The sequence below is a fragment of the Melozone crissalis genome, unplaced genomic scaffold (genome assembly GCF_028551555.1).
Source record: "Melozone crissalis strain CALT ecotype California unplaced genomic scaffold, PUWL_Pcris_2 ptg000114l_1, whole genome shotgun sequence".
Taxonomy (NCBI): Eukaryota; Metazoa; Chordata; class Aves; order Passeriformes; family Passerellidae; genus Melozone; species Melozone crissalis.
In genome coordinates, this window is record NW_026535891.1 from 5278115 (window position 1) to 5292744 (window position 14630).

The 14630-nt window shown below is 51.6% G+C and overlaps 1 protein-coding gene across 1 annotated transcript in view; it reads right to left on the reverse strand.

Annotated features, from left to right (window-relative positions):
* LOC128948180 (olfactory receptor 14J1-like) overlaps nt 1-14630 on the reverse strand; it is a gene marked incomplete at its 3' end in the record, with an annotated part of 233143 nt that overhangs the window by 61816 nt on the left and 156697 nt on the right. The window lies entirely within an intron of this gene.

A 14630-nucleotide genomic window follows, 5' to 3' on the forward strand; every position in this document is an offset into this window, starting at 1 on the left:
AGCACTTGGACTTGTTCAACCTCACGTTGTTGGATTTGGGCCCTGGATCTAGCCTGTCCAGGGCCCTGTGCAGAGCCCTCCTACCCTCCAGCAGATCAACACTCACAGATAACTTGGTGTCACCATGGTTCTATGAGGCCTCAGAGTGTCCCAATGGTCTCCATGATTCCATGAGGCCTCCCAGTGTCACAATGTTCCTTTTGGTTCCCTGGCATCCCTTGGTGTCACAGTCTCACCGTGTCCCCCAAGGCCCTGCAGTGTCACAATGGATCCTTGGTTCCACGAGGTCTGGCAGTGCAGCAATGCTCTCCTTGGTTCCACAGTGTCACAATGGCCTCTTGGTCCCAAGCACAACCATGGTGTCCAACATGTTTCCTTCATTCCAGGAGTCCCTGAGGAGCAACACTGACCCCTTGGTCCCATGGGGCCCTGCAGTGTCACAATGGCTCCATCATGACACCATGTCCTGCTCTGTCACAAAGCTCTGCATGGTTCCACAAGGCCCTGCAGGGTCACAGTGGCCTTTCGGTTCCATGAGGCCTCAGAGTGCCACAATGAATTCCTTGGTGCTACAGTGTCGCAATGGAGCCCTGGTGACAGAAGATACTGCAGTGTCACCAGGGACCCTTGGTTCCATGGGGCATCACAGTGTCACAATCGTTCCCTCAGTTCCCAGAGTCCCTGCAGTGGTGCAATGGCCCCTCGATTCCATTGTTTCCAGGCTCTCCAAGGGTCTCCTTGGTTCCTCAGTGTCACAATGGCCCTTAGGTTCCACAAGGCCCGGCAGGGTCACAGTGGCCTCTGTGGTTCCAGCAGGACCCAGACTGTCACAATGGACTCCTTGCTTCCATTCAGCCCCACAGTGTCACAATGGCCCCTTGGCTCTGTGCTGCCATGTCATACACAGTGTCACCATTGTCCCCTTAATGCCACCATGCCCCGCAATGTCACAATGGCCCCTTGCTTCCCCAGGGCCCTGCAGTGTCACAATCATCAGAGAATCAACCAGGCTGCAAAAGGCCTTGGAGAGCTTCAAGTCCAACCTGGGACCCAACACCACCTTGTCACCCAGGCCATGGCGCTGAATGCCACATCCAGTCTTTCCTTATGCACTTCTAGGGACAGTGACTCACTCACCTCCCTGGGCAGCCCATTCCAATGCCCAATCACCTTTTGTGTGAAGAATATTTCTTAATGTCCAGTCTAAACGTCCCCTGGGGCAGCTGAAGGCTGTGTCCTCTTGTCGCTGTTCTCTGGGAAAAAAGCCCAACCCCGACCTGGCTGCACCCTCCTGTCAGGGAGTTGTAGAGAGTGATGAGGTCTCCCCTGAGCCTCCTCTTCTCCAGGATAAACAACCCCAGCTCCCTCAGCCGCTCCTCACTGGACTTGAGCTCCAGACCCCTCACGAGCCTTGTTACCCTTCTCTGGACATGCTCCAGCTCCTCCATGTCTTTCGTTAACTTGGAGACCCAGAACTGGACACAGCACTCGAGGTGCTACCAAACCAGCACTGAGGACAGGGGAAGAATCACTGCCCTGGTCCTGCTGGCCACACCATTCCTGATCCATAGGAGTGCCAGGTGTATGATGAGGGAAATGGTGGGGAGGGGGTGAAGGCAAAGTGTTCCTGATTGTCAGCCATGAAGGGTCTTGATTTTCATATCTATGCAGACCGCATTAGAAGGTGCTGGAGGATATTGCTGATATGGGGATTGCTGATACCAAAGTATAAACAAGAAATGAAAACTTAACAGGAGAGACCAATTCTATCTGCATTGTTTTCAATATAGGATATTCACTTTGAATACACTTCTGAAATTGAATTAATCACAGAAGAATTGAGAATCTAAATGTTCCCAGAAGATTTTTTTTGTTCAGGTGTTTTGAACAAATGTTTATGAGCTTTTCTCACTGAATTCCTGAACTGAGGAGTTCAAGAAAGATGAGGCTGCTGGAGGAATAAAATTCATGAGCAACCTCCAAGTGGCTTGGATCCATCCCCATTAGAGCAGCAATGAACAGAAATGGGCACAGCTTCGTGGCTGCCCTAGCTCTGGGATGGGCCCTGGGCCTGCAGCAGGAGCAGCACTTGAGGGCCCCAAAGCCACGGCCCTTGTGCTGCCCTGGGCAGATGGGATGGCAGCAGGGGCTGCAGAGCTCTCAGCATCTCCTGCAGAGGAGAGCAGGGCAGCCAGGGAGCCTCCTTTGGCCTTGGCCAAGCACCTTCCCCCATGGTGGGGCTGAGTGCTGTGGCAGCTGCAGCTGCTGCTGTGCCCTTGCCAGGGGCTGAGGCCATGGGGCAGTGCCCAGAGCAGCCTGGCCTGAGCAGAGCTGTGGGGCCAGAGATGGCTGGGCTGGGCTGGGGAGAGGCCCTTGGTGCTGCCCAGAGCTCAGGGCAGCTGGCAGAGCTTGCAGGGAGCTGGGCTGGGCTCAGAGAGCCTGGCCCAAAAACCATCAGTGTCCATCTCAGCCTGGCTGAGCGTGCAGGGGCAGGACTCAGGCCAGGCCTTGTGGGGCAGGGCCAGCGCCTGTGCAAGGCATTGCAAAGAGGCAAGTGGCCCAGAGAAGAGGTTGTTCTGTGCCATGGGTGGCATGGACAGAGCAAGGAGGGGGCCCAGGACATTTGTCAGCACCAGCCTCTGTGCCCTTGCCTTGGCAGCCCTGGCTGCTGAGCCGAGCTTTGGCCTGGGCTGAGTTTGGCTGTGGCCCAGCTCCATCCTCCTGCGGGGCTCAGGGCCTGTTCCCGGCCATGGCCAGCCCTGGCTGCCTCTCTGCTGGCCCAGAGGCCAGCAGAGCCTAGGGCAGGGCAGTCTGTGCAGCCCCACAGGTGCCACGGGCTCTGCAGGAGCTGGCAGAGGCTGCCCAGCAGGGAGGCCATGGGGCACAGAGCCCCAAGGCTGCCGTGGGCACCACAGCACAGGGGCCGTTCCCAGCCACAATGCTCCTGGCCTGGGCTGGGCCTGCACAGGGGCTGGGCCACCATGGCTGGGCCAGCACAGGGCCACAAAGGGGCCACGCAGCCGCTGCCGGGGCTGACAGCAAGGCCAGGCACACACAGGGAATTGCTGAGCATGGTCTGTGCTGGCCAGGCCTGACTGTGCCAAAGGCAGAGCTCAGCTGCCCTTGGGGGCTGCAGGAACAGTCCAGATCCCAAAGAGCCTCCATGGCTGTGCTGGAGACCAAGGCTGCAGGAGGGAAATGCAGGGCTGCTGGGGGATGGGGAGGACATTGAATTCCAGCCCACACCTCGGCTCTCTGATGATCCTGCCACCATGTTTGACCCTGTTTCAGACTGGAGCAGAGCAGATGTTGATGAGACATAAGCCCTGCAGGGCTGTCAGGGACCTGCAGCTTGCAAGGTGCTCTGCTCTCCCTCAGGTGCTCTCAGAGAGATCCAATCCCAGCTGGGCACCTTTGGGCCCAAGTGGCACTGTCGGTTCATAGGCACAGAACTGATGTCTGCCTGGAAAGGGGCACAGGTTTTAGTATCTGTTAGTTTCATAATATACTAGAAAATCTTTATTATCTGGATCATTTGAGTACTTTTAAGAAATGGCAAAATTTTCTCACCTGGAATGGGGATTTCCTGGAGATCTACTTGATTCTTCTACTGATGGCAGAAGACGAAATACTGATATTTCCCTCTTCCTTTGCCATCAACATTCAGTCTAATATTTCATGACTCTCTTCCTTCAGGTGTTTCTAGTTCTCCTGTTAAATGGCCATGTCAAAGGATGTCTCTTCATTTAGAGAAGCTCTATCTATGTCCTTCCTGCTGCTCCCAGATTTCCTCCTGCAACTATTCTCTGATCATTCCAATGCATCTCCTTTAACAGGTTTCATGCTTTGAGCATCAGGGAGTTGTCCAATCTTTCAGAAGTTTAAATAACTCCTTAGCCTGCATCTTAGTTGTAGGTTGGTTTTGTTTTTTTTTTTTTTAATATCACCTATTCTTATGCCTTTGTCTGAAATTCTTCCTGTATGAGAATCCCTTGTGGATGGTGGACATGTCAGATATCGCTGGGATGTCACAAGGAGAAGAGGGAAGGGTTTTGATGTTTCTTAAATTTTATCATGTTCATATTTTTTATGTTGGCCACGAAGAGAAACCTTTCTGTGCCTCTGAGTCTCACCAGTTCCTGATCCCTCAAAGGAAACAAACCTGATGAGTTGTGGTTCCCACTCCAGTGTATGCACTTCAACCTCCCTCCATATCCAGAGCAGAGCTCCCTTGTCCCAGAAAGTCCCTGGCAATGCAGGGATGAAGGAAACAGGACAGGCTGTGGGAATCAGAGGCAGGGCAGAGCCAGGGAGAAGAATGACTTTTGCATTTGATGGAGCTGTGACTTGCCTTGGCTTTGTTGGCTGACAAGAAATGAACATCCCTCTGTGTCTCAGGCAGCTCCTTCTCCAAGGAAAGCAGGTGGGAGTTGGAACCAAGGAGCTGAAAGCTGCAGGTGCAGCCTGGGCTGGAGGGAGCTCAGATTTGCACAGGGCTGCTCTGAGTGCCAGGGCTGGAATGGGGGAAAGGGTGGTGTGGGAGTAGGGACAGAGTCTGATTGATTGTCAGCCATAAAGGGTCTTGATTTTCAAATCCATTCAAACTGCATGAGGAGGTACTTGGATTCGGTGTCAATTGGAGATTGCACGTGTCAGTGAATTACCAGTTAAAAAAAAATATTACAGGACCTAAAAAAATATTTTCTCATCCTGTATTTTTAAATATAGTGTATTCACTTTAAATAGACTTCTGAAATCTGTTGAATTAACCACAAAAGATTTGAAAACTGAAATCAAATTATCCCCAGAGGCTTGGCTGGTTAAGGTGTTCTGAATGTTAATGAGCCCTGGGACACTGAATTCCTGCTCTGAAGAGCTGAAGGCTGAACAAGCCTCTGGAGCAGGAAAATTCAGCAGCAGCCTCCAAGGCGCTGAGGATGTCAGCAGCCCCCACTGAGGCCATCCCTGCCCAGAGACCGTGGGGGAATGTGCAGACAAGGAGAGCGTCCCTGGGGCTGGGGCAGCACAACTAAGAGGCACCAGCGGCTCCAGCTGGGCAATGGAGTGTGGAATGTGGCTGGGAAAGCCCTGCCTGGGCTGTGCCAAGCAGGACACACAAGCTCTGACCCCCAAGCCCCAAACAACTCTCTCAATGAGACATTTAAAAGGAATTACAATTCTTTGTGTTCTCTGAGTTGGATGCACTGGAGAAATACCAACAAGAGATTCTCAGGAGCTCAAAAGAGCAAACCAGTCTTTACTGGTAATTTTAGAAAATCAGAGAAACTTTGAAAAAAGGTTTTCTATGACATTCAATCAACAAAAAACACTTCTCAAAGCATTGACTTGACCCATTCAACTTCACAAGTGCTAAGCCTGTTCAATTTCATGTTAATCAAAATTTGCAGGAGCAAAGAAACAGAAGAAGACACAGACAGAAAGAAAGACAAAAAAGATACAGAGAAGCACACACACAGCTACCAAGTCCTGGATTCCAGCACTGAAAAGATTGAAATTCCAAGAGGAGGTAGGGTCAAGATGTGTGCTTGCCTTGTGGTCAGCCTTCAATACCCCTTGCTCTCCCTGCACCCTTCCCCCAGGTGGGCCTTGGGCTCATTTGGTCCCTCAGGAGCTGGGCTGGGGGCTGCAGAGGTGGCTGTGGAGCATTGCCTGTGCTGTGCCAGGGACTGGCAGCCACTGCTGGGCTGGGATAGAGGCTCTGGGGGGATTGGGGTTCCAGGGCAGGGCAGGGGTGGACCTGCCCCTTCACCCCTCACACACAAAATATTTCCAGCCAACAATCTCTTCCAGTCTGTCACAACAGGGAATGTTGGAGGTGAAATCCCAATTCTGGCCATGGGCACCTGGACGAGAAAGACAGTTCTTTTCCATCGGGAAGAAGGCATAAAGCTCCAGTGTTTAGAAGGCCCATGAGAGCCTCACTAGCCCAAGGCCAGCCAGGCTTGTCAGTAATGGCAGATTTTATATGGGAGCAATCTTTGGATATAGGGAATTTTGGAGGTGGAAGCTCAATCTCATCCATGGGCGCCTGGAGAAGCAGCAGTTTTTTCCCATAGGAAGAAGAGCCTGGAGCCTTCCCCAGTGTTTTGGGGACAGATGAGAGCTGACCCTTGTGAAACCACTGCCAGCCAGACTTGTCCTGGCAATATCCGATGGGAACAATCCCTGGATATAAAGAAATTTGGAGGTGAAATCCCAGTTTTGGCCACGGAGGCTTGGAGAAGAAGGAGAGATCTTTTTCTATAGGAAGGAAAGCATGGAGCCCCAGTATTTCATTAGCACAGACAACTGAGTTCTTGAGGGTCTTGGCACCAAGGGGCATCCCATTCCATGGAGTTCAGCAGTGTCACAATGGTCCCAATGATTCCATGAGGCCTTGCAGTGTCACAGTGGTCTCTGTGGTTCCCCGGGCCCCAAATGTCACCTGACTCCTCTGTTTCATGAGCCCTGCAATGTCACAATGGACCTTCGGGCCCTGGGGGTTTGCAGTGTCACAATGGTCTCCTTTGGCTCCACCGTGTCACAATGGACTATTGATGACAGAAGGCCCCTCTGTGCCACCCTGGAGCTTTGGTTCCATGCAGCCCTGCAGTGTCACAATGAACCCTTGGTTCAATGGTGTTCCACAATGTCACCATGGCCCCAAGGTTCCATGCAGCCCTGCAGTGTCACAATGGTCTCTTTTGGTTTCCCAGTGTCACAATGGACCACTGATGACATCAGGCCCTGCAATGTCACAATGGAACTTTGGTTCCATGCAGCCCTGCAGTGTCACAAAGGCCTCTTGGTTTCACGAGTCCCCATAGTATCACAATGGTCCTCTTGGTTCTGTGGGGACCCACAGCGTCCCAATGGTCTCACTGGTTCCATGACGCCTCACAGTGTCACAATGCTTTGCTTATTCCATGAGGCCTCATAGTGCCACAATGGTCTCCATGATTCCATGAGTACCCTCAGTGTCATAATGGCCCCTTGGTTCCATGAGGCTGTGAAGTCTCTTAATGGTGTCTCCATGGTTCCATGAGGTCTTGCAATGTCACAATGAACCTTTGGCTCTATGGTATCTTGCAGTGTCACAATGGTCCCTTGCTTCCATGACACCCCAAAGTGTCATAATGGTTCCACAGTTCCATGAGGCTCCAATGGACCCTTTGGTTTTATGGGGCCTCTCAGTGTCACAATGGTCCCTACATTCCATGGAGCCACACATGGTATGGGACTGTGTGGCTCCATGGAATGTAGGGACCATTGTGACACTGGCGGGGGGACCCAGGGGGACAGAGGACCCCACCGTGCTTGAGCAGTGTTGGACTTCTCTGGGGTAAACTGTGAGGGGGGGCTGGGGAGGATTGACCTTCTCAGTGATCTCACACAGCCCCTGTGATGTCACACAGTCCCCGTGATGTCACAGAACTAACTCTATTATGTCACTCTGTAATGTCATACAGCAGTTCTGTGATGTTACAGAAGACTGTGATGTCACAAAGTCACATTGTGATGTCACAGTCTGTTCTGTGATGTCACAGCCTGCTCTATGATGTTACACAGCCACATGGTGATGTCACAACCCACTTTCTGATGTCACAGACCCACACCCTATGGTGGCAGAGTCTGCTCTATGGACTCATATCCTACTTTGTGATGCCCCAGCCAGTTCTGTGATGTCACAACCCACTCAGTGATGTCACAGAACCCTCAACAACTCAGTTACATTGAAACACTGAGGTTTCTTGTACTTTGAAGAGATCCCTGTCAGGGACACAACTGAGAAATTGTCCCCAGGTACCAGGTAGAGCAGAACACTGCAGGCAGTGATGACAGCTGGGGACAAGCAAGGCAAAGGTGTCTCTGGTGCTGAGCACACCTGGATGTGTTTGAGGAATGCAAAGGGCCAAGGACTGAGCCCCAGCCTCTGGCCAGGCAGATGCTGTCCCTCCCTCCTTGCTCAGGGCTCTTCCCGGGATGGGCACTGGCATGCGGGAATGTGCAATGGCAAGGGCAGGAGTATGGAGTTGCCCCTGCCAGGCTGCTGAGCAGGCACAAGGAGGCAATGAGGCCCCGGCCCTGCAAGGGTCACTTGTCTCCTCGTGTCCTCAGGCCCAGGCCCAGCAGCCATGGCCAAAGTGCTGCCCAAGTTGGCTCTGGCAGGGCTGTCTTGCAGCTGCTGCCCATCCCTGTGCAGCCCAGGCTGTCCCACGGTGTCCCTGCCCTGCGCCTCTGTCCCTGCAGGCTGTCGGCATCCCCCGGCTGCCCCAGCTGGCTGGGCCCTTCCTTTGCTGACAGCTCTGCGTCCTCCCTGCCTCTGCCTGTCCACACAAAGCCTGGGGCTGATACCAAAAGGGTTAATTCAATTTTTACTGTGCCTGTGAACTTTCAGCACAGGAACAAGGCATGCAAGGGCTGCTTTCCCAGCAAGGACGGTTGGAAGAGGAGAAGAAGACATCTGGCTCAAGGGTGCAGGAATTGAGAAAACGAGGAGTGAATCTGGGAACTTGGAGTGGGTTTTGGGTTTTTTGGAAATGGGTACATTCTGACTGTATATAAGGAAGACACTGATAGAATTACATGTCCATGTGAGGTTAGGATTATCTCTCACCAGATCTCAGGCCTGAATAAATGATGCCCTCTTAAACACCAAAATAATATTTGGAGCCTTATTCTGATATTTCAGAGATTTGGTGACAGTGGTTCCTCACAGAACCAAGGAGTCAGATGTGACACTGTTCAAACTCATGGAACAAAGGGTCCATTCTGGCACAGCAGAACCCCATGGAAACAAAATCTATTTTTGGCACATTGGGGCCACATTGACCCAATGCTCCATTGTGATATTGCGGATCGAAGGAGACCATTGTGACCCTGAGAAACCTCTTGGAACCAAGGGGCCATTGTGACACAGCAAGGCCTCGTGGAACCATGGGTCCATTGTGACACTGCAGAACCTCACGAAACCAAGGTGGCCGTGTTCTACTGCGGAACCTCATGGAACAAAGGGTCCATGGTGACACTGCAGAATCAAGGAGACTGCTGCTGGCAGTGTGAAAGCTCATGGAACCAGAAGTCCATTGTGACACAGCAAGGCCTGATGGAACCAAGGGTCCCTTGTTAAACTGTGTGGCCTCATGGAACCATAAGCCATTGTGACACAGCGTGGCCACACAGAGCCAAGGGGCCACTGGGACACTGCGGATCCAAGGAGACCATTGGGACTGAGGAACATCATGGAACCAAGAGTCCATTGTTCCACTGTGGGGCCCTGAGGAACCAAGGAGAGCACAGGGACATTGTGGGGCCTCATGGAACAATGGAGACTGTTCTGACACTTTGGACCCACTGGAACCAAGGGGCCATTGGAGTATGGCAGGGCCTGATGGAATCAAGGGCACTGCAGTGAACGCTGTGGGTGTCCATGGGAAGAAGGGTCCATTCTGACACCGTGGAGCCAAGGATACCATTGTGACACTCTGGGCATCATGGAACCAAGGGTCCCATTGTGACACAGCAGGGCCTCATGGAACCATGGAGGCCATTTTTACACTTGGAGGCCTTGTGGAACCAAAGGGCCATTGTGGCACTTCAGGGCCTTGTGGAGCCAAGGGGACTATAGTGACACTGTGGGGCTCCATGAAACCAATGGTCTGTGGTGACACTGCAAGGCCTCATGGGATCATGGAGACCATTCTGACACTACAAGGCCTCATGGAAGCATGGAACCATTGTGACACTGTGGAGTCTTGGCAGGCCAAGGGGCAGTTGTCACACTGTGTGGCACCGTGGAACCAAGGAGGCCATTGTGACACTCCAGGGCCCCATGGAACTAAGGATTCATGGAACAGTGCAGGACCCCATGGAATTAAAGGTCCATTGGGACATTGCGGGGCCTCATGGAATCCTGGAGGCCATGATGACACTTGGAGGCCTCGTTGAATCAAGGGGCTCTCCAGGGCCTCATGGAACCAAGGAGACCCTTCTGACATTGTGAGTCCCCATGGAACCAAGGGTCCATTGTGACACTGTAGCACCAAGGAGACTCCTGTGACTCTTCAAGGCCTCATGGAAGCAAGGGACCATTGTGACTCTTGGGAGCCCCATGGAAACAAGAGGCCAGTGTGACACAGGAATGCCTCATGGAACCATGGAGACCATTATGATGCATGGGGCCTCATGGAACCAAGGGAGCATTGTGACACATCAAGGCCTAATTGAACCAAGGACACAATAGTGACACTGTGGGGGTCCGTGTGACCAAGGGGAGATTCTTAAAGTGCAGAATCAAGGAGACCATTGTGACACTCTGGGGCATCATGGAACCACAGGTCCATTGTTGTCGCAGACATTTTTTCACAGAAATCCTTTCTTTGGGGTTGTGTATCTTCTGAGAAGCAAAGGGCTCCAGAAGAAGAATGTAAACAATGATTATCAGCTGCTGTGAAATGCAATAGGATGCACCTGTGATTGGTTCATGTTCCCATGTTTATAATTAAGGGCCAATCACAGGAGCAAGCTGGGGACAGAGCCCCTGGACACAACTTTGTTATAGATTCTTTATTTCTTTCTATTCTTAGGTTAGCTTAGCAGTCTCTGCAACTTCTCTCTTTATTCTATTTAGTATAGTTATAATGTATAATATATCATATATCAATAAATCCAGCCTTCTGATCAAGAAACAAGATTCTCGTCTTTCTCTCACCACCCCAGCGACCCACTCAGGTCGCTGTAATACATTGTGACACAGCATGGCTGCAGGAAACCATGGAGGCCATTTCTAGACCTTGAGGCCTTGTGAAACCAAAGGGCCATTGTGGCACTTTGTGTCTCCATGGAACCAAGGGACCATTGTGACACTACAGGAACTAAGGATGTTACGTCCCCATGGAACTAAGGATTCATGGGACAATGTGGGACTCATGGAACCAGAGGTCCATTGTGACTTTGCAGTGCCTCATGGAACTAAGGGGGGGGACAACTGTTACCCTGTGGGGCCCAATGGAAGCAAGGGGCCAGTGTGACACAGTTGGGCCTCATGCAGCCAAGGGGCCACTGGGATCCTGAGGAATCCAAAAGAACCAAGGGGCCGTTTTGACACTCTGCAGCTGTGGAGACCCTGAGAAGCATTCCCTGGGTTAGGGAGACACAAGAAGCTTCCCTCAAAAGCTGTTCGACCCCATTGGCTCCTTCACCTTGTTCTCTGTCCCTCAGCCACTCCCTCCCTATTTTCCCACTGGCCCCACCTTTGTACTGCCCCCGTGGCACTCATCAGCCCCTTCCTCTGGAGATACAGAAACCTGGACTCACCCCAGGAGTTCTGCCTTGTGACCCTGAATATCTCACCACACAGCTGAATTAAACATCTGTGGATACCATGCAAATGCCCTTTTTGCTTCCCTACCCTGGGCTTTATTAGCAGCTATTCCAGCTGAAACAATGGTCCATTATTGCTGTGCGGATCCAAGGACACCATGGTGACACTGTGGCATCTCATGGATCCAAGGGGCCATTGTGACACTGAAGAACTTCATGGAACCCAGGGTCCATTGTGACACAGCAGGGCCTCGTTGGAACAAAGGAACCATTGCAGACAGTACAGAAACTCATGGAAACAAGGGGCTGTGGTGACACAGCAGGGCCACATGGAACCCAGGAGACCAGTGACATTTAGGGACCTCATGGAACCAGGGTCCATTATGACACTGCAGAAACAAGGAGACCATTGTTGATGCTGTGGAAGGTCCTGGAACTAAGCAACCATTGTGACACTCCAGGGCCTTGTTGAACCTGGCAGACCATTGTGACACCATAGAACCTCATGGCGCTGAGGGTTTATTGTGACACAGCAGGGGCCATGGAGCCAATTGTCCATTGTGACAATGTGGATCTGAGGAGACCATGGTGACACCATGGAAGCTCAGGGAACAATGGGTCCTTTGTGACAAAACAAGGCCTTGTGGAACCAAGGAGACCATTGTGACATCAGGGAAACTCGTGGAACCAAGGAGACCATTGTGACATCAGGGAAACTCGTGGAACCAAGGAGACCATTGTGACATTATGGAACCTCATGGAACCAAGGGCCCATTTTTACAGTCCAGAAGCAAGGAGACCATTGTGACAGTACAGAACCTCACGGGAACAAGATTCCATTGTTATGCTGTGGGGCTTCATGGAACCAAGGAACCACTGTGACACAGCAGGGCCACATGGAACCAATGGTCCATAGAGATATAGTGGATCCAAGGAGACCATGGTGATGCTGTGGAACCTCATGGAACCAAGGGGCCATTGTGACATTCTGGGACCCCATGGAGCCAAATATTCATGGTGACACAGCTGAGCTGCTTGTGACCAATTGTCCATTGTGACACTGCAGATCCAAGAGACCAGGGTGACACTCTGGCAGTTGATGGAACCAAGGGGCTGTTGTGACACACCAAGGCCTGGTGGAACCAAGGAGAGCATTGTGGCAGTGCAGAACCAAGGAGGCCATTTTGACAGTTTGAAACCCAATGGAACTAAGGGTCCATTCTTCTACAGCAGGGCCTCATGGAACCAAGGGACAATTGTGTGGGGCATAATGGAGTCAAGGACACCACTGATACTGAAATCCACAGGATAGACACTTCTGAACACAGTTTGGAGTATTTGAAAGCAGGTATTCTTTATTACAGCATGGTGATCACTTGGGCCATCCTTCCTCCATTGGAGTGCATTAAGCATTGAATGAAAAGAGTTTTTATCACACACACTGATTATGTATTCATTAGCTATCCCCACTTCCTTTGTGTTTATTTGACATAGTTGCACCCCTTATCACAAATCCTTTCATGGTTCTTTGGGTTTTGTCTTCAACATCTAGAGTAGTTTTTAGATGGCTGTTCCTTGATCCCCTTTTGAGTAAGGGCAATATTATTGTTTTGCCTACCTTCTGTTTTGTCAGCCTTGCAGAGCTGAGCTGGCATTGTGCTTGCATTTTGTGGGACTTCTGTTTGCCAGAGGTACATCCTTAATCCGTTTCTCCAAGGCTGTTCTGTTCTACTGTCCTTGACAAGAGTAAATGTTGTTCTGTTCTCCTGTCCCTGTCTCAGTGCTCCCCCGCATGAGGCGTCTGCAACCCCCCAACCTATGGGCCTGGGGTGGGCAAGTGTTCTTGGGGAACAGGGATGGGACAGCTGGGCTGGACTGACCCAAGGGATGTTCCATTCCATGTCACACCATGATCAGAAATCATCTGAGAGAAGCGGGGGGACATGGGAGGTAGGGAATAATTTCTTTTTTAAGAAGTTTTTCTTTCAAAACAGCACCTACACATGCAGAATCCTCACACGCCACAAGGTGGTTAAACATTTTCTGCCAGTAGGAGATTTCCTGTGGATTTGCTTTTCTTCTGTGGCTTTTTCTTTTTGTGGTTGGTTTGTTTGTGGGGTTTTTGTGTTGTTGTGGGTGGGTCTTGCTTTGGGTTTTTTGATTTGGTTTGAGTTTTTCATTTTTTCATTGGGTTGGGGTTTTACCCTATTGAAATGACTTTCTTTTGAAGCATACGTATTTTCTGCGCTTTCTTGTGGCTTGCTTGGCACCTGATGGCAAGATAAATTTACCCAAATCAGTCACCTTGCCCAATTACATTTTGCAGTCACCATTAATGAGATGAGTTCAGTTACAGACTCCCTGCAATTTGACAGCCTCCACAAAGGAATTGAGAGTACATTTCATGCCCTTTTAGAGATGACAGAAATATTCCACAGTGGTGGCCAAGGGTTGGTCACTGAGGGATGTCACCAGGGCATGGCTGCCAAGAGGACTCTGTACCATGGATGACATTTGACCCTCATTGTTCAGCCAAACTCCCACCCAGCCCATGTTCCACTCTTTCAGCCCAGCTCTCTCCAGTCTGGCTCTGAGGAAACCACAGCAGACCCTGTCCCAGGCCTGGCTGAAGTCTGGGCACACAACATCCCCTCCTTTTCCCTCCCACGTGGGTTCTGCAGTCCCTGCCCTGTCCTGCCAGTGCCTGGAATGGCTGCAGGAGGATTTGCCACATCCCCTTCCCTGCTGAGCCTGACCAGGCTGTGACTCTCCCAGTCCCCCTCCCTGCCCTGTGTGCAGACTGGTTCCATGTCTGCCCTTCCCAAGTGCCCAGGACCCTCTGGGATGGCTCTGGCCTTTCCAAGTGGTTTGAGAGAGGTCCCACAGTGACGCTGCCCAGCCTTCTCAACAGCCCTGACACCAAAGGCCTTTTCCACATCCCTCAGTGCCAGCTCAGTGCCCATAACACAGCACAGCCCTGTCAGGTCCTAGTGTTGGTTCAGAAGGGAGGCAGCTCTGATTCCTCCCCACAGACCCTCACTCTATCCAATGTCCCTTTGTGCACTCCATGGCTGCCCTGAGCATTTTTTCCCGGGAGCCTCCCTGCCTGGGATATTTCTCTCTGTGCAGTCTTAACCACAACCCAGCAAAGAATTCAGGTGTTTTCCCAGAGGACGTTACTCTCAGAGTGAAGTGGCCTCAAGGCCCTGTTTGTGCCACTGGAATTGTGCCACCCCCGGGTGCTGCTGATGGTGTTTGTGCTCACTGGGGTTCATCTCCCCTCACACACACGATGCCCTGCTGAGATC